The sequence below is a fragment of the Lissotriton helveticus genome, chromosome 1_2 (genome assembly GCF_964261635.1).
Source record: "Lissotriton helveticus chromosome 1_2, aLisHel1.1, whole genome shotgun sequence".
Taxonomy (NCBI): domain Eukaryota; kingdom Metazoa; phylum Chordata; class Amphibia; order Caudata; family Salamandridae; genus Lissotriton; species Lissotriton helveticus.
The window spans coordinates 346,652,122-346,667,770 of NC_136058.1; the positions used below are offsets into that span (position 1 = coordinate 346,652,122).

General features: G+C 43.5%; 25 non-coding genes across 25 annotated transcripts; 17 read left to right on the plus strand and 8 right to left on the minus strand.

The window, feature by feature from the left end:
* Positions 1-133: 133 nt before the first annotated feature.
* Positions 134-206, minus strand: TRNAM-CAU (transfer RNA methionine (anticodon CAU)). Its single transcript has one exon. It is a non-coding gene; the product is annotated as a tRNA-Met (tRNA).
* Positions 207-370: 164 nt separating this feature from the next.
* On the plus strand, positions 371-442 carry TRNAA-UGC (transfer RNA alanine (anticodon UGC)). The gene has a single exon. It is a non-coding gene; the product is annotated as a tRNA-Ala (tRNA).
* A 767-nt stretch (positions 443-1,209) lies between these two features.
* TRNAY-GUA (transfer RNA tyrosine (anticodon GUA)) lies at positions 1,210-1,295 on the plus strand. Its single transcript is given in 2 exon segments — positions 1,210-1,246; positions 1,260-1,295. It is a non-coding gene; the product is annotated as a tRNA-Tyr (tRNA).
* Positions 1,296-2,118: 823 nt separating this feature from the next.
* TRNAM-CAU (transfer RNA methionine (anticodon CAU)) lies at positions 2,119-2,191 on the minus strand. Its single transcript has one exon. It is a non-coding gene; the product is annotated as a tRNA-Met (tRNA).
* A 164-nt stretch (positions 2,192-2,355) lies between these two features.
* TRNAA-UGC (transfer RNA alanine (anticodon UGC)) lies at positions 2,356-2,427 on the plus strand. The gene has a single exon. It is a non-coding gene; the product is annotated as a tRNA-Ala (tRNA).
* A 767-nt stretch (positions 2,428-3,194) lies between these two features.
* TRNAY-GUA (transfer RNA tyrosine (anticodon GUA)) lies at positions 3,195-3,280 on the plus strand. Its single transcript is given in 2 exon segments — positions 3,195-3,231; positions 3,245-3,280. It is a non-coding gene; the product is annotated as a tRNA-Tyr (tRNA).
* Positions 3,281-4,103: 823 nt separating this feature from the next.
* Positions 4,104-4,176, minus strand: TRNAM-CAU (transfer RNA methionine (anticodon CAU)). Its single transcript has one exon. It is a non-coding gene; the product is annotated as a tRNA-Met (tRNA).
* A 164-nt stretch (positions 4,177-4,340) lies between these two features.
* TRNAA-UGC (transfer RNA alanine (anticodon UGC)) lies at positions 4,341-4,412 on the plus strand. Its single transcript has one exon. It is a non-coding gene; the product is annotated as a tRNA-Ala (tRNA).
* Positions 4,413-5,179: 767 nt separating this feature from the next.
* TRNAY-GUA (transfer RNA tyrosine (anticodon GUA)) lies at positions 5,180-5,265 on the plus strand. The gene is given in 2 exon segments: positions 5,180-5,216; positions 5,230-5,265. It is a non-coding gene; the product is annotated as a tRNA-Tyr (tRNA).
* Positions 5,266-6,088: 823 nt separating this feature from the next.
* On the minus strand, positions 6,089-6,161 carry TRNAM-CAU (transfer RNA methionine (anticodon CAU)). Its single transcript has one exon. It is a non-coding gene; the product is annotated as a tRNA-Met (tRNA).
* Positions 6,162-6,325: 164 nt separating this feature from the next.
* Positions 6,326-6,397, plus strand: TRNAA-UGC (transfer RNA alanine (anticodon UGC)). The gene has a single exon. It is a non-coding gene; the product is annotated as a tRNA-Ala (tRNA).
* A 767-nt stretch (positions 6,398-7,164) lies between these two features.
* On the plus strand, positions 7,165-7,250 carry TRNAY-GUA (transfer RNA tyrosine (anticodon GUA)). Its single transcript is given in 2 exon segments — positions 7,165-7,201; positions 7,215-7,250. It is a non-coding gene; the product is annotated as a tRNA-Tyr (tRNA).
* Positions 7,251-8,073: 823 nt separating this feature from the next.
* TRNAM-CAU (transfer RNA methionine (anticodon CAU)) lies at positions 8,074-8,146 on the minus strand. Its single transcript has one exon. It is a non-coding gene; the product is annotated as a tRNA-Met (tRNA).
* A 164-nt stretch (positions 8,147-8,310) lies between these two features.
* TRNAA-UGC (transfer RNA alanine (anticodon UGC)) lies at positions 8,311-8,382 on the plus strand. The gene has a single exon. It is a non-coding gene; the product is annotated as a tRNA-Ala (tRNA).
* A 767-nt stretch (positions 8,383-9,149) lies between these two features.
* Positions 9,150-9,235, plus strand: TRNAY-GUA (transfer RNA tyrosine (anticodon GUA)). The gene is given in 2 exon segments: positions 9,150-9,186; positions 9,200-9,235. It is a non-coding gene; the product is annotated as a tRNA-Tyr (tRNA).
* Positions 9,236-9,800: 565 nt separating this feature from the next.
* Positions 9,801-9,872, plus strand: TRNAA-UGC (transfer RNA alanine (anticodon UGC)). The gene has a single exon. It is a non-coding gene; the product is annotated as a tRNA-Ala (tRNA).
* A 201-nt stretch (positions 9,873-10,073) lies between these two features.
* TRNAM-CAU (transfer RNA methionine (anticodon CAU)) lies at positions 10,074-10,146 on the minus strand. Its single transcript has one exon. It is a non-coding gene; the product is annotated as a tRNA-Met (tRNA).
* A 164-nt stretch (positions 10,147-10,310) lies between these two features.
* On the plus strand, positions 10,311-10,382 carry TRNAA-UGC (transfer RNA alanine (anticodon UGC)). The gene has a single exon. It is a non-coding gene; the product is annotated as a tRNA-Ala (tRNA).
* Positions 10,383-11,149: 767 nt separating this feature from the next.
* TRNAY-GUA (transfer RNA tyrosine (anticodon GUA)) lies at positions 11,150-11,235 on the plus strand. The gene is given in 2 exon segments: positions 11,150-11,186; positions 11,200-11,235. It is a non-coding gene; the product is annotated as a tRNA-Tyr (tRNA).
* Positions 11,236-12,058: 823 nt separating this feature from the next.
* TRNAM-CAU (transfer RNA methionine (anticodon CAU)) lies at positions 12,059-12,131 on the minus strand. Its single transcript has one exon. It is a non-coding gene; the product is annotated as a tRNA-Met (tRNA).
* Positions 12,132-12,295: 164 nt separating this feature from the next.
* TRNAA-UGC (transfer RNA alanine (anticodon UGC)) lies at positions 12,296-12,367 on the plus strand. The gene has a single exon. It is a non-coding gene; the product is annotated as a tRNA-Ala (tRNA).
* Positions 12,368-13,134: 767 nt separating this feature from the next.
* Positions 13,135-13,220, plus strand: TRNAY-GUA (transfer RNA tyrosine (anticodon GUA)). Its single transcript is given in 2 exon segments — positions 13,135-13,171; positions 13,185-13,220. It is a non-coding gene; the product is annotated as a tRNA-Tyr (tRNA).
* Positions 13,221-14,043: 823 nt separating this feature from the next.
* Positions 14,044-14,116, minus strand: TRNAM-CAU (transfer RNA methionine (anticodon CAU)). The gene has a single exon. It is a non-coding gene; the product is annotated as a tRNA-Met (tRNA).
* A 164-nt stretch (positions 14,117-14,280) lies between these two features.
* On the plus strand, positions 14,281-14,352 carry TRNAA-UGC (transfer RNA alanine (anticodon UGC)). The gene has a single exon. It is a non-coding gene; the product is annotated as a tRNA-Ala (tRNA).
* Positions 14,353-15,119: 767 nt separating this feature from the next.
* On the plus strand, positions 15,120-15,205 carry TRNAY-GUA (transfer RNA tyrosine (anticodon GUA)). Its single transcript is given in 2 exon segments — positions 15,120-15,156; positions 15,170-15,205. It is a non-coding gene; the product is annotated as a tRNA-Tyr (tRNA).
* Positions 15,206-15,649: the final 444 nt, after the last annotated feature.

Below are 15,649 nucleotides of genomic sequence, written 5' to 3' on the forward strand. Positions count from 1 at the left end.
CCCAGGCAGTTGGGGGTCAGAACCCCACTTAAATAGTTTGCTTTGAAAAATTGCTTGAAATAGGCATAGATTCCACATTTAAAAAAAAAAAAAAAAAATCTGGGAATTTTGGTCGCCAAAAGGAGGAAATAAATGCCCTCTCTGAGGATCGAACTCAGGACCTTCAGATTATGAGACTGACGCGCTGCCTACTGCGCTAAGAAGGCTGCGCACAAGCATCTCTAAATAAGACTATAGACCATGAAGATAATCCAGGTACGAGGCTTAAGGATTTTCCTGACTGACACTTTATGCTGCAGTGTCAAATGGGTTGACTTGGCAGTCACTTGCATTCAGGGTTTCCATGCATAAAGTACAACTTGGCAGACGTGGGGATGTAGCTCAGTGGTAGAGCGCATGCTTTGCATGTATGAGGCCCCGGGTTCAATCCCCGGCATCTCCAGCCTTTTGCCGTGCTGATTTTGGATTTTGGCAGGAAGCTAGGCGGGCCATCAGGATTAAGGAAGAGTTATGTCTTGCAACTAGAGTACGAACGCCACTTCAACTGTGAGACGTTTGCCTTGAAAAATCGAACGAAATGGGGCTATCTCATTTTTGATGATTATAGAACAAAAGAATCTTACTTGTTTAAGCCATGAAAGTGATGATTAATCTTGGCAATCTTAATACATTTAGGATTGAAATCTGTGGCAGCCATCTTGGTCATTGGTAAGGGTTCTTCCTCTAAACCAGAGACTCTTTTCAGTAGCTTCAAGAAAAACAGAATAAGTTGTTCATCTCAATCGCCTTTGACCTACAGATTTTTCCATTCTCTTTCCTTTCAAAAATGCATCCAAAATGCATGTTCTTGATGCTGGGTGCATACTAATGACTCCCATAACTTTCTGTCATTTTTCTCACGGTTAAAGGCTTCCATCCATTTGCCACCAATGCTTCCTAAGGTCTTTGTATCAAAGTTCCTTTCCTTTCTGTAAAAATCATATTTGTAGAGCCCCTGCTTTTCCCCAAGCCAAGACAGAACATCAACTTTGGTGTGAAATCCTCCTTTGAGGTGATAAGACATAACTCACAGTGTGCTCTCAGAAGTGGTAACTTTGAAAGGGAGCCGCAGGTAATATTGATGATTTTCATCTGTCTGTTCCTGGTCCCCACCACCAACTTTTCTTGAGCGAGAGATAATTTCCACGCTATGAGCAATTTGCTACCACTCCTTCGATAGCTCAGTTGGTAGAGCGGAGGACTGTAGCATAAAGTCAGGCATCCTTAGGTCGCTGGTTCAAATCCGGCTCGAAGGATTTTGTGGTTTAATTTCCATGTCTTTTGCTTTCAATCAACAATACCTTCCATTCATTATGAAAAATTCCCCGAGCTCCGATAAATACTGGAAAAGAAGCGTACTCTATCTGCTTTCAAAGTGAACTGATGACATAGTCATCGCTAGGGGAGGTGTGAAGAAAAGTAAAGGAAACCTGCTGATCAGAACTACTACCACAGCCTTGCACCAAGGTAGCTGCTTGGCAGCGATTCACACTATGACTTGCCTTCAACTTGAGTGTCCACGGATGGGCAAGAGGGAATATCCAATGGAATCATCTCCTGAAAGGCTGAGCAAGCTGGAAAGTAGACCAATAATTTGCACATTTGGGCCAAATCCTGAGAAGTTTTGCATTCCAAACTGAGCAATTAAAAGCTCTGCCGGAGAATGGAACCCTACATATATGCTCCATGAAGACAGTCCACACGTAAGGTGTGAGCAATTTCATGCCTGACACTTTACATTCGAGTCTCAAATCGAGACATTGCTGTCTGTGGGCTTCAGAGTCTCCCTGCATATCCAGCGAAAGGTTAAAAGTCAGTAGAGGGGATGTAGCTCAGTGGTAGAGCGCATGCTTTGCATGTATGAGGCCCCGGCATCTCCAGGAGTCTCTGTTCTGTATATTGGCTTTTACCAAAAGGCTAGCCTGCCATCTTGTGGAAAGTAGAGGTTTCCCAGGCAGTTGGGGGTCAGAACCCCACTTAAATAGTTTGCTTTGAAAAATTGCTTGAAATAGGCATAGATTCCACATTTAAAAAAATAAATAAATCTGGGAATTTTGGTCGCCAAAAGGAGGAAATAAATACCCTCTCTGAGGATCGAACTCAGGACCTTCAGATTATGAGACTGACGCGCTGCCTACTGCGCTAAGAAGGCTGCGCACAAGCATCTCTAAATAAGACTATAGACCATGAAGATAATCCAGGTACGAGGCTTAAGGATTTTCCTGACTGACACTTTATGCTGCAGTGTCAAATGGGTTGACTTGGCAGTCACTTGCATTCAGGGTTTCCATGCATAAAGTACAACTTGGCAGACGTGGGGATGTAGCTCAGTGGTAGAGCGCATGCTTTGCATGTATGAGGCCCCGGGTTCAATCCCAGGCATCTCCAGCCTTTTGCCGTGCTGATTTTGGATTTTGGCAGGAAGCTAGGCGGGCCATCAGGATTAAGGAAGAGTTATGTCTTGCAACTGGAGTACGAACGCCACTTCAACTGTGAGACGTTTGCCTTGAAAAATCGAACGAAATGGGGCTATCTCATTTTTGATGATTATAGAACAAAAGAATCTTACTTGTTTAAGCCATGAAAGTGATGATTAATCTTGGCAATCTTAATACATTTAGGATTGAAATCTGTGGCAGCCATCTTGGTCATTGGTAAGGGTTCTTCCTCTAAACCAGAGACTCTTTTCAGTAGCTTCAAGAAAAACAGAATAAGTTGTTCATCTCAATCGCCTTTGACCTACAGATTTTTCCATTCTCTTTCCTTTCAAAAATGCATCCAAAATGCATGTTCTTGATGCTGGGTGCATACTAATGACTCCCATAACTTTCTGTCATTTTTCTCACGGTTAAAGGCTTCCATCCATTTGCCACCAATGCTTCCTAAGGTCTTTGTATCAAAGTTCCTTTCCTTTCTGTAAAAATCATATTTGTAGAGCCCCTGCTTTTCCCCAAGCCAAGACAGAACATCAACTTTGGTGTGAAATCCTCCTTTGAGGTGATAAGACATAACTCACAGTGTGCTCTCAGAAGTGGTAACTTTGAAAGGGAGCCGCAGGTAATATTGATGATTTTCATCTGTCTGTTCCTGGTCCCCACCACCAACTTTTCTTGAGCGAGAGATAATTTCCGCGCTATGAGCAATTTGCTACCACTCCTTCGATAGCTCAGTTGGTAGAGCGGAGGACTGTAGCATAAAGTCAGGCATCCTTAGGTCGCTGGTTCAAATCCGGCTCGAAGGATTTTGTGGTTTAATTTCCATGTCTTTTGCTTTCAATCAACAATACCTTCCATTCATTATGAAAAATTCCCCGAGCTCCGATAAATACTGGAAAAGAAGCGTACTCTATCTGCTTTCAAAGTGAACTGATGACATAGTCATCGCTAGGGGAGGTGTGAAGAAAAGTAAAGGAAACCTGCTGATCAGAACTACTACCACAGCCTTGCACCAAGGTAGCTGCTTGGCAGCGATTCACACTATGGCTTGCCTTCAACTTGAGTGTCCACGGATGGGCAAGAGGGAATATCCAATGGAATCATCTCCTGAAAGGCTGAGCAAGCTGGAAAGTAGACCAATAATTTGCACATTTGGGCCAAATCCTGAGAAGTTTTGCATTCCAAACTGAGCAATTAAAAGCTCTGCCGGAGAATGGAACCCTACATATATGCTCCATGAAGACAGTCCACACGTAAGGTGTGAGCAATTTCATGCCTGACACTTTACATTCGAGTCTCAAATCGAGACATTGCTGTCTGTGGGCTTCAGAGTCTCCCTGCATATCCAGCGAAAGGTTAAAAGTCAGTAGAGGGGATGTAGCTCAGTGGTAGAGCGCATGCTTTGCATGTATGAGGCCCCGGCATCTCCAGGAGTCTCTGTTCTGTATATTGGCTTTTACCAAAAGGCTAGCCTGCCATCTTGTGGAAAGTAGAGGTTTCCCAGGCAGTTGGGGGTCAGAACCCCACTTAAATAGTTTGCTTTGAAAAATTGCTTGAAATAGGCATAGATTCCACATTTAAAAAAATAAATAAATCTGGGAATTTTGGTCGCCAAAAGGAGGAAATAAATGCCCTCTCTGAGGATCGAACTCAGGACCTTCAGATTATGAGACTGACGCGCTGCCTACTGCGCTAAGAAGGCTGCGCACAAGCATCTCTAAATAAGACTATAGACCATGAAGATAATCCAGGTACGAGGCTTAAGGATTTTCCTGACTGACACTTTATGCTGCAGTGTCAAATGGGTTGACTTGGCAGTCACTTGCATTCAGGGTTTCCATGCATAAAGTACAACTTGGCAGACGTGGGGATGTAGCTCAGTGGTAGAGCGCATGCTTTGCATGTATGAGGCCCCGGGTTCAATCCCAGGCATCTCCAGCCTTTTGCCGTGCTGATTTTGGATTTTGGCAGGAAGCTAGGCGGGCCATCAGGATTAAGGAAGAGTTATGTCTTGCAACTGGAGTACGAACGCCACTTCAACTGTGAGACGTTTGCCTTGAAAAATCGAACGAAATGGGGCTATCTCATTTTTGATGATTATAGAACAAAAGAATCTTACTTGTTTAAGCCATGAAAGTGATGATTAATCTTGGCAATCTTAATACATTTAGGATTGAAATCTGTGGCAGCCATCTTGGTCATTGGTAAGGGTTCTTCCTCTAAACCAGAGACTCTTTTCAGTAGCTTCAAGAAAAACAGAATAAGTTGTTCATCTCAATCGCCTTTGACCTACAGATTTTTCCATTCTCTTTCCTTTCAAAAATGCATCCAAAATGCATGTTCTTGATGCTGGGTGCATACTAATGACTCCCATAACTTTCTGTCATTTTTCTCACGGTTAAAGGCTTCCATCCATTTGCCACCAATGCTTCCTAAGGTCTTTGTATCAAAGTTCCTTTCCTTTCTGTAAAAATCATATTTGTAGAGCCCCTGCTTTTCCCCAAGCCAAGACAGAACATCAACTTTGGTGTGAAATCCTCCTTTGAGGTGATAAGACATAACTCACAGTGTGCTCTCAGAAGTGGTAACTTTGAAAGGGAGCCGCAGGTAATATTGATGATTTTCATCTGTCTGTTCCTGGTCCCCACCACCAACTTTTCTTGAGCGAGAGATAATTTCCACGCTATGAGCAATTTGCTACCACTCCTTCGATAGCTCAGTTGGTAGAGCGGAGGACTGTAGCATAAAGTCAGGCATCCTTAGGTCGCTGGTTCAAATCCGGCTCGAAGGATTTTGTGGTTTAATTTCCATGTCTTTTGCTTTCAATCAACAATACCTTCCATTCATTATGAAAAATTCCCCGAGCTCCGATAAATACTGGAAAAGAAGCGTACTCTATCTGCTTTCAAAGTGAACTGATGACATAGTCATCGCTAGGGGAGGTGTGAAGAAAAGTAAAGGAAACCTGCTGATCAGAACTACTACCACAGCCTTGCACCAAGGTAGCTGCTTGGCAGCGATTCACACTATGACTTGCCTTCAACTTGAGTGTCCACGGATGGGCAAGAGGGAATATCCAATGGAATCATCTCCTGAAAGGCTGAGCAAGCTGGAAAGTAGACCAATAATTTGCACATTTGGGCCAAATCCTGAGAAGTTTTGCATTCCAAACTGAGCAATTAAAAGCTCTGCCGGAGAATGGAACCCTACATATATGCTCCATGAAGACAGTCCACACGTAAGGTGTGAGCAATTTCATGCCTGACACTTTACATTCGAGTCTCAAATCGAGACATTGCTGTCTGTGGGCTTCAGAGTCTCCCTGCATATCCAGCGAAAGGTTAAAAGTCAGTAGAGGGGATGTAGCTCAGTGGTAGAGCGCATGCTTTGCATGTATGAGGCCCCGGCATCTCCAGGAGTCTCTGTTCTGTATATTGGCTTTTACCAAAAGGCTAGCCTGCCATCTTGTGGAAAGTAGAGGTTTCCCAGGCAGTTGGGGGTCAGAACCCCACTTAAATAGTTTGCTTTGAAAAATTGCTTGAAATAGGCATAGATTCCACATTTAAAAAAATAAATAAATCTGGGAATTTTGGTCGCCAAAAGGAGGAAATAAATACCCTCTCTGAGGATCGAACTCAGGACCTTCAGATTATGAGACTGACGCGCTGCCTACTGCGCTAAGAAGGCTGCGCACAAGCATCTCTAAATAAGACTATAGACCATGAAGATAATCCAGGTACGAGGCTTAAGGATTTTCCTGACTGACACTTTATGCTGCAGTGTCAAATGGGTTGACTTGGCAGTCACTTGCATTCAGGGTTTCCATGCATAAAGTACAACTTGGCAGACGTGGGGATGTAGCTCAGTGGTAGAGCGCATGCTTTGCATGTATGAGGCCCCGGGTTCAATCCCAGGCATCTCCAGCCTTTTGCCGTGCTGATTTTGGATTTTGGCAGGAAGCTAGGCGGGCCATCAGGATTAAGGAAGAGTTATGTCTTGCAACTGGAGTACGAACGCCACTTCAACTGTGAGACGTTTGCCTTGAAAAATCGAACGAAATGGGGCTATCTCATTTTTGATGATTATAGAACAAAAGAATCTTACTTGTTTAAGCCATGAAAGTGATGATTAATCTTGGCAATCTTAATACATTTAGGATTGAAATCTGTGGCAGCCATCTTGGTCATTGGTAAGGGTTCTTCCTCTAAACCAGAGACTCTTTTCAGTAGCTTCAAGAAAAACAGAATAAGTTGTTCATCTCAATCGCCTTTGACCTACAGATTTTTCCATTCTCTTTCCTTTCAAAAATGCATCCAAAATGCATGTTCTTGATGCTGGGTGCATACTAATGACTCCCATAACTTTCTGTCATTTTTCTCACGGTTAAAGGCTTCCATCCATTTGCCACCAATGCTTCCTAAGGTCTTTGTATCAAAGTTCCTTTCCTTTCTGTAAAAATCATATTTGTAGAGCCCCTGCTTTTCCCCAAGCCAAGACAGAACATCAACTTTGGTGTGAAATCCTCCTTTGAGGTGATAAGACATAACTCACAGTGTGCTCTCAGAAGTGGTAACTTTGAAAGGGAGCCGCAGGTAATATTGATGATTTTCATCTGTCTGTTCCTGGTCCCCACCACCAACTTTTCTTGAGCGAGAGATAATTTCCGCGCTATGAGCAATTTGCTACCACTCCTTCGATAGCTCAGTTGGTAGAGCGGAGGACTGTAGCATAAAGTCAGGCATCCTTAGGTCGCTGGTTCAAATCCGGCTCGAAGGATTTTGTGGTTTAATTTCCATGTCTTTTGCTTTCAATCAACAATACCTTCCATTCATTATGAAAAATTCCCCGAGCTCCGATAAATACTGGAAAAGAAGCGTACTCTATCTGCTTTCAAAGTGAACTGATGACATAGTCATCGCTAGGGGAGGTGTGAAGAAAAGTAAAGGAAACCTGCTGATCAGAACTACTACCACAGCCTTGCACCAAGGTAGCTGCTTGGCAGCGATTCACACTATGGCTTGCCTTCAACTTGAGTGTCCACGGATGGGCAAGAGGGAATATCCAATGGAATCATCTCCTGAAAGGCTGAGCAAGCTGGAAAGTAGACCAATAATTTGCACATTTGGGCCAAATCCTGAGAAGTTTTGCATTCCAAACTGAGCAATTAAAAGCTCTGCCGGAGAATGGAACCCTACATATATGCTCCATGAAGACAGTCCACACGTAAGGTGTGAGCAATTTCATGCCTGACACTTTACATTCGAGTCTCAAATCGAGACATTGCTGTCTGTGGGCTTCAGAGTCTCCCTGCATATCCAGCGAAAGGTTAAAAGTCAGTAGAGGGGATGTAGCTCAGTGGTAGAGCGCATGCTTTGCATGTATGAGGCCCCGGCATCTCCAGGAGTCTCTGTTCTGTATATTGGCTTTTACCAAAAGGCTAGCCTGCCATCTTGTGGAAAGTAGAGGTTTCCCAGGCAGTTGGGGGTCAGAACCCCACTTAAATAGTTTGCTTTGAAAAATTGCTTGAAATAGGCATAGATTCCACATTTAAAAAAATAAATAAATCTGGGAATTTTGGTCGCCAAAAGGAGGAAATAAATGCCCTCTCTGAGGATCGAACTCAGGACCTTCAGATTATGAGACTGACGCGCTGCCTACTGCGCTAAGAAGGCTGCGCACAAGCATCTCTAAATAAGACTATAGACCATGAAGATAATCCAGGTACGAGGCTTAAGGATTTTCCTGACTGACACTTTATGCTGCAGTGTCAAATGGGTTGACTTGGCAGTCACTTGCATTCAGGGTTTCCATGCATAAAGTACAACTTGGCAGACGTGGGGATGTAGCTCAGTGGTAGAGCGCATGCTTTGCATGTATGAGGCCCCGGGTTCAATCCCAGGCATCTCCAGCCTTTTGCCGTGCTGATTTTGGATTTTGGCAGGAAGCTAGGCGGGCCATCAGGATTAAGGAAGAGTTATGTCTTGCAACTGGAGTACGAACGCCACTTCAACTGTGAGACGTTTGCCTTGAAAAATCGAACGAAATGGGGCTATCTCATTTTTGATGATTATAGAACAAAAGAATCTTACTTGTTTAAGCCATGAAAGTGATGATTAATCTTGGCAATCTTAATACATTTAGGATTGAAATCTGTGGCAGCCATCTTGGTCATTGGTAAGGGTTCTTCCTCTAAACCAGAGACTCTTTTCAGTAGCTTCAAGAAAAACAGAATAAGTTGTTCATCTCAATCGCCTTTGACCTACAGATTTTTCCATTCTCTTTCCTTTCAAAAATGCATCCAAAATGCATGTTCTTGATGCTGGGTGCATACTAATGACTCCCATAACTTTCTGTCATTTTTCTCACGGTTAAAGGCTTCCATCCATTTGCCACCAATGCTTCCTAAGGTCTTTGTATCAAAGTTCCTTTCCTTTCTGTAAAAATCATATTTGTAGAGCCCCTGCTTTTCCCCAAGCCAAGACAGAACATCAACTTTGGTGTGAAATCCTCCTTTGAGGTGATAAGACATAACTCACAGTGTGCTCTCAGAAGTGGTAACTTTGAAAGGGAGCCGCAGGTAATATTGATGATTTTCATCTGTCTGTTCCTGGTCCCCACCACCAACTTTTCTTGAGCGAGAGATAATTTCCGCGCTATGAGCAATTTGCTACCACTCCTTCGATAGCTCAGTTGGTAGAGCGGAGGACTGTAGCATAAAGTCAGGCATCCTTAGGTCGCTGGTTCAAATCCGGCTCGAAGGATTTTGTGGTTTAATTTCCATGTCTTTTGCTTTCAATCAACAATACCTTCCATTCATTATGAAAAATTCCCCGAGCTCCGATAAATACTGGAAAAGAAGCGTACTCTATCTGCTTTCAAAGTGAACTGATGACATAGTCATCGCTAGGGGAGGTGTGAAGAAAAGTAAAGGAAACCTGCTGATCAGAACTACTACCACAGCCTTGCACCAAGGTAGCTGCTTGGCAGCGATTCACACTATGGCTTGCCTTCAACTTGAGTGTCCACGGATGGGCAAGAGGGAATATCCAATGGAATCATCTCCTGAAAGGCTGAGCAAGCTGGAAAGTAGACCAATAATTTGCACATTTGGGCCAAATCCTGAGAAGTTTTGCATTCCAAACTGAGCAATTAAAAGCTCTGCCGGAGAATGGAACCCTACATATATGCTCCATGAAGACAGTCCACACGTAAGGTGTGAGCAATTTCATGCCTGACACTTTACATTCGAGTCTCAAATCGAGACATTGCTGTCTGTGGGCTTCAGAGTCTCCCTGCATATCCAGCGAAAGGTTAGAAGTCAGTAGAGGGGATGTAGCTCAGTGGTAGAGCGCATGCTTTGCATGTATGAGGCCCCGGGTTCAATCCCCGGCATCTCCAGGAGTCTCTGTTCTGTATATTGGCTTTTACCAAAAGGCTAGCCTGCCATCTTGTGGAAAGTAGAGGTTTCCCAGGCAGTTGGGGGTCAGAACCCCACTTAAATAGTTTGCTTTGAAAAATTGCTTGAAATAGGCATAGATTCCACATTTAAAAAAAAAAAAAAAAATCTGGGAATTTTGGTCGCCAAAAGGAGGAAATAAATGCCCTCTCTGAGGATCGAACTCAGGACCTTCAGATTATGAGACTGACGCGCTGCCTACTGCGCTAAGAAGGCTGCGCACAAGCATCTCTAAATAAGACTATAGACCATGAAGATAATCCAGGTACGAGGCTTAAGGATTTTCCTGACTGACACTTTATGCTGCAGTGTCAAATGGGTTGACTTGGCAGTCACTTGCATTCAGGGTTTCCATGCATAAAGTACAACTTGGCAGACGTGGGGATGTAGCTCAGTGGTAGAGCGCATGCTTTGCATGTATGAGGCCCCGGGTTCAATCCCCGCCATCTCCAGCCTTTTGCCGTGCTGATTTTGGATTTTGGCAGGAAGCTAGGCGGGCCATCAGGATTAAGGAAGAGTTATGTCTTGCAACTGGAGTACGAACGCCACTTCAACTGTGAGACGTTTGCCTTGAAAAATCGAACGAAATGGGGCTATCTCATTTTTGATGATTATAGAACAAAAGAATCTTACTTGTTTAAGCCATGAAAGAGATGATTAATCTTGGCAATCTTAATACATTTAGGATTGAAATCTGTGGCAGCCATCTTGGTCATTGGTAAGGGTTCTTCCTCTAAACCAGAGACTCTTTTCAGTAGCTTCAAGAAAAACAGAATAAGTTGTTCATCTCAATCGCCTTTGACCTACAGATTTTTCCATTCTCTTTCCTTTCAAAAATGCATCCAAAATGCATGTTCTTGATGCTGGGTGCATACTAATGACTCCCATAACTTTCTGTCATTTTTCTCACGGTTAAAGGCTTCCATCCATTTGCCACCAATGCTTCCTAAGGTCTTTGTATCAAAGTTCCTTTCCTTTCTGTAAAAATCATATTTGTAGAGCCCCTGCTTTTCCCCAAGCCAAGACAGAACATCAACTTTGGTGTGAAATCCTCCTTTGAAGTGATAAGACATAACTCACAGTGTGCTCTCAGAAGTGGTAACTTTGAAAGGGAGCCGCAGGTAATATTGATGATTTTCATCTGTCTGTTCCTGGTCCCCACCACCAACTTTTCTTGAGCGAGAGATAATTTCCGCGCTATGAGCAATTTGCTACCACTCCTTCGATAGCTCAGTTGGTAGAGTGGAGGACTGTAGCATAAAGTCAGGCATCCTTAGGTCGCTGGTTCAAATCCGGCTCGAAGGATTTTGTGGTTTAATTTCCATGTCTTTTGCTTTCAATCAACAATACCTTCCATTCATTATGAAAAATTCCCCGAGCTCCGATAAATACTGGAAAAGAAGCGTACTCTATCTGCTTTCAAAGTGAACTGATGACATAGTCATCGCTAGGGGAGGTGTGAAGAAAAGTAAAGGAAACCTGCTGATCAGAACTACTACCACAGCCTTGCACCAAGGTAGCTGCTTGGCAGCGATTCACACTATAGCTTGCCTTCAACTTGAGTGTCCACGGATGGGCAAGAGGGAATATCCAATGGAATCATCTCCTGAAAGGCTGAGCAAGCTGGAAAGTAGACCAATAATTTGCACATTTGGGCCAAATCCTGAGAAGTTTTGCATTCCAAACTGAGCAATTAAAAGCTCTGCCGGAGAATGGAACCCTACATATATGCTCCATGAAGACAGTCCACACGTAAGGTGTGAGCAATTTCATGCCTGACACTTTACATTCGAGTCTCAAATCGAGACATTGCTGTCTGTGGGCTTCAGAGTCTCCCTGCATATCCAGCGAAAGGTTAAAAGTCAGTAGAGGGGATGTAGCTCAGTGGTAGAGCGCATGCTTTGCATTTATGAGTCCCCGGCATCTCCAGGAGTCTCTGTTCTGTATATTGGCTTTTACCAAAAGGCTAGCCTGCCATCTTGTGGAAAGTAGAGGTTTCCCAGGCAGTTGGGGGTCAGAACCCCACTTAAATAGTTTGCTTTGAAAAATTGCTTGAAATAGGCATAGATTCCACATTTAAAAAAAAAAAAAAATCTGGGAATTTTGGTCGCCAAAAGGAGGAAATAAATGCCCTCTCTGAGGATCGAACTCAGGACCTTCAGATTATGAGACTGACGCGCTGCCTACTGCGCTAAGAAGGCTGCGCACAAGCATTTCTAAATAAGACTATAGACCATGAAGATAATCCAGGTACGAGGCTTAAGGATTTTCCTGACTGACACTTTATGCTGCAGTGTCAAATGGGTTGACTTGGCAGTCACTTGCATTCAGGGTTTCCATGCATAAAGTACAACTTGGCAGACGTGGGGATGTAGCTCAGTGGTAGAGCGCATGCTTTGCATGTATGAGGCCCCGGGTTCAATCCCCGGCATCTCCAGCCTTTTGCCGTGCTGATTTTGGATTTTGGCAGGAAGCTAGGCGGGCCATCAGGATTAAGGAAGAGTTATGTCTTGCAACTGGAGTACGAACGCCACTTCAACTGTAAGACGTTTGCCTTGAAAAATCGAACGAAATGGGGCTATCTCATTTTTGATGATTATAGAACAAAAGAATCTTACTTGTTTAAGCCATGAAAGAGATGATTAATCTTGGCAATCTTAATACATTTAGGATTGAAATCTGTGGCAGCCATCTTGGTCATTGGTAAGGGTTCTTCCTCTAAACCAGAGACTCTTTTCAGTAGCTTCAAGAAAAACAGAATAAGTTGTTCATCTCAATCGCCTTTGACCTACAGATTTTTCCATTCTCTTTCCTTTCAAAAATGCATCCAAAATGCATGTTCTTGATGCTGGGTGCATACTAATGACTCCCATAACTTTCTGTCATTTTTCTCACGGTTAAAGGCTTCCATCCATTTGCCACCAATGCTTCCTAAGGTCTTTGTATCAAAGTTCCTTTCCTTTCTGTAAAAATCATATTTGTAGAGCCCCTGCTTTTCCCCAAGCCAAGACAGAACATCAACTTTGGTGTGAAATCCTCCTTTGAGGTGATAAGACATAACTCACAGTGTGCTCTCAGAAGTGGTAACTTTGAAAGGGAGCCGCAGGTAATATTGATGATTTTCATCTGTCTGTTCCTGGTCCCCACCACCAACTTTTCTTGAGCGAGAGATAATTTCCGCGCTATGAGCAATTTGCTACCACTCCTTCGATAGCTCAGTTGGTAGAGTGGAGGACTGTAGCATAAAGTCAGGCATCCTTAGGTCGCTGGTTCAAATCCGGCTCGAAGGATTTTGTGGTTTAATTTCCATGTCTTTTGCTTTCAATCAACAATACCTTCCATTCATTATGAAAAATTCCCCGAGCTCCGATAAATACTGGAAAAGAAGCGTACTCTATCTGCTTTCAAAGTGAACTGATGACATAGTCATCGCTAGGGGAGGTGTGAAGAAAAGTAAAGGAAACCTGCTGATCAGAACTACTACCACAGCCTTGCACCAAGGTAGCTGCTTGGCAGCGATTCACACTATAGCTTGCCTTCAACTTGAGTGTCCACGGATGGGCAAGAGGGAATATCCAATGGAATCATCTCCTGAAAGGCTGAGCAAGCTGGAAAGTAGACCAATAATTTGCACATTTGGGCCAAATCCTGAGAAATTTTGCATTCCAAACTGAGCAATTAAAAGCTCTGCCGGAGAATGGAACCCTACATATATGCTCCATGAAGACAGTCCACACGTAAGGTGTGAGCAATTTCATGCCTGACACTTTACATTCTAGTCTCAAATCGAGACATTGCTGTCTGTGGGCTTCAGAGTCTCCCTGCATATCTAGCGAAAGGTTAGAAGTCAGTAGAGGGGATGTAGCTCAGTGGTAGAGCGCATGCTTTGCATTTATGAGTCCCCGGCATCTCCAGGAGTCTCTGTTCTGTATATTGGCTTTTACCAAAAGGCTAGCCTGCCATCTTGTGGAAAGTAGAGGTTTCCCAGGCAGTTGGGGGTCAGAACCCCACTTAAATAGTTTGCTTTGAAAAATTGCTTGAAATAGGCATAGATTCCACATTTAAAAAAATAAATAAATCTGGGAATTTTGGTCGCCAAAAGGAGGAAATAAATGCCCTCTCTGAGGATCGAACTCAGGACCTTCAGATTATGAGACTGACGCGCTGCCTACTGCGCTAAGAAGGCTGCGCACAAGCATCTCTAAATAAGACTATAGACCATGAAGATAATCCAGGTACGAGGCTTAAGGATTTTCCTGACTGACACTTTATGCTGCAGTGTCAAATGGGTTGACTTGGCAGTCACTTGCATTCAGGGTTTCCATGCATAAAGTACAACTTGGCAGACGTGGGGATGTAGCTCAGTGGTAGAGCGCATGCTTTGCATGTATGAGGCCCCGGGTTCAATCCCAGGCATCTCCAGCCTTTTGCCGTGCTGATTTTGGATTTTGGCAGGAAGCTAGGCGGGCCATCAGGATTAAGGAAGAGTTATGTCTTGCAACTGGAGTACGAACGCCACTTCAACTGTGAGACGTTTGCCTTGAAAAATCGAACGAAATGGGGCTATCTCATTTTTGATGATTATAGAACAAAAGAATCTTACTTGTTTAAGCCATGAAAGTGATGATTAATCTTGGCAATCTTAATACATTTAGGATTGAAATCTGTGGCAGCCATCTTGGTCATTGGTAAGGGTTCTTCCTCTAAACCAGAGACTCTTTTCAGTAGCTTCAAGAAAAACAGAATAAGTTGTTCATCTCAATCGCCTTTGACCTACAGATTTTTCCATTCTCTTTCCTTTCAAAAATGCATCCAAAATGCATGTTCTTGATGCTGGGTGCATACTAATGACTCCCATAACTTTCTGTCATTTTTCTCACGGTTAAAGGCTTCCATCCATTTGCCACCAATGCTTCCTAAGGTCTTTGTATCAAAGTTCCTTTCCTTTCTGTAAAAATCATATTTGTAGAGCCCCTGCTTTTCCCCAAGCCAAGACAGAACATCAACTTTGGTGTGAAATCCTCCTTTGAGGTGATAAGACATAACTCACAGTGTGCTCTCAGAAGTGGTAACTTTGAAAGGGAGCCGCAGGTAATATTGATGATTTTCATCTGTCTGTTCCTGGTCCCCACCACCAACTTTTCTTGAGCGAGAGATAATTTCCGCGCTATGAGCAATTTGCTACCACTCCTTCGATAGCTCAGTTGGTAGAGCGGAGGACTGTAGCATAAAGTCAGGCATCCTTAGGTCGCTGGTTCAAATCCGGCTCGAAGGATTTTGTGGTTTAATTTCCATGTCTTTTGCTTTCAATCAACAATACCTTCCATTCATTATGAAAAATTCCCCGAGCTCCGATAAATACTGGAAAAGAAGCGTACTCTATCTGCTTTCAAAGTGAACTGATGACATAGTCATCGCTAGGGGAGGTGTGAAGAAAAGTAAAGGAAACCTGCTGATCAGAACTACTACCACAGCCTTGCACCAAGGTAGCTGCTTGGCAGCGATTCACACTATGGCTTGCCTTCAACTTGAGTGTCCACGGATGGGCAAGAGGGAATATCCAATGGAATCATCTCCTGAAAGGCTGAGCAAGCTGGAAAGTAGACCAATAATTTGCACATTTGGGCCAAATCCTGAGAAGTTTTGCATTCCAAACTGAGCAATTAAAAGCTCTGCCGGAGAATGGAACCCTACATATATGCTCCATGAAGACAGTCCA